Genomic DNA, 1,450 nt, shown 5'->3' with positions numbered 1-1,450 from the left:
TATATATATATATATATATATATATATATACACAAAGTATATATATAATGGGCAGTTCAATTGTGTTCGATAGAAAGCAAGACATACACAAAAACCATTAGTTTTCTTGTAAAGGTTTTAGGAATAGGTCAATTCTCTGATATCATACTCTCTTAGAGATTTTCTATTTCGCCCTACCATTAAACAACCATTCCCTTGGACTGTCAAGTATTGCCTACAGCTGTTTCCACTATCATTATCTGACACCCCATGTTTTTCAGCATTCAACCAAGATTTAACAGGGAGCCTATTTAGATAAACCTGTCACTGTAGTGGCTCTGCAAATGTCTTGTTATAAGTCCAGCATTATTCTTTTTGCAATGGAACAGCTTGTGGGACAAAGTCTACCCACTCTCCATCCACATGCATGCCTAGCCAAGTTTTTTTTTTCCATTACAAAAATATTACTGTAATATAAAACATGGGAAAAATGTATAAAACATAGGACAATGCCGGTAAAACGTATATATTTATTCATGAGACATACATGTTGCATGAGTATACTTTAAGGGTCTGTAAAATTGTCCAATCATTAAAATGGACTGCACTTATATACTGTAGTACCTTTCTATCTGATCAAGGTACTCGTTTTTTTGAATTATTTTAGTTTCAACAAAGAATCCCCTATACTAAATTCTACTCTATGAAGTTTTCAACAAAACGAATAGGAAATGAGCCGGGCCAACTGAAAACAATGAGAGGTTGAAGAAAAGAGGCAACAAATGTGCAAGAAGGAGCAAACTTACACACACTTCTAGATATGACTTCACTGATACGCTTATTGCAGTTTAGGAGGTTGAAGAGATGTTCCAGAGCTCTCAATGGTGGTCTGGGGGTTAACCCTGTCACATCACAACCATAAAGTTTCTAGCTTGGATCTCATCTGGGACTTTTATTTATTTATTTCTTTTGTGACATTTGCAGGTTTTACCAGAATGTGTTGTTAACTCTGGATAATCTAGCTGACCATCTCAGTGCAAAGCATGCTTGTTAGGTTAATTGATCCTTCCAAAGTGGCCCTAAGTGTCAGTGAAAGTATGCATGGGTGTTTGTTTTGATTGTTACTGCATTGACCCAAGAATAAAATGGTGACCTGACCTGTGCAATGTTTGCTCCACCTCTTGCTTGGTAGAACCAGCTCCCTACAACCCTGAACAGGATTAAGTTTGTAGAAAATGAGTATGGGAGAGCTTACATTGGATGGAATAACAGACAGTCAGTATTACCATCTGCTCCCAACCATTCTGTACAGTTATGCTTCATCTTATCATATCCATAAGCAAAAATAAAATGATTTATTATTGAATGTTTTGATATTATTCATATTCATTAGCATTTTTTTAATTAAAAAAAAATTGCTTGTACTTGATATACAAAGTATATATATATATATATATATATATATATATAT

General features: G+C 34.3%; 1 protein-coding gene across 3 annotated transcripts in view; it reads right to left on the bottom strand.

Moving 5' to 3' along the window:
* Positions 1–1,450, bottom strand: part of gabrg2 (gamma-aminobutyric acid type A receptor subunit gamma2) — a 70,909-nt gene that overhangs the window by 52,893 nt on the left and 16,566 nt on the right. The window lies entirely within an intron of this gene.

The sequence above is a fragment of the Nematolebias whitei genome, chromosome 14 (assembly GCF_014905685.2).
Source record: "Nematolebias whitei isolate Nwh7 chromosome 14, NemWhi1, whole genome shotgun sequence".
Taxonomy (NCBI): Eukaryota; Metazoa; Chordata; class Actinopteri; order Cyprinodontiformes; family Rivulidae; genus Nematolebias; species Nematolebias whitei.
Note: the sequence above shows the minus strand (reverse complement) of the source record. Positions and strands in the feature narration are given on the sequence as shown.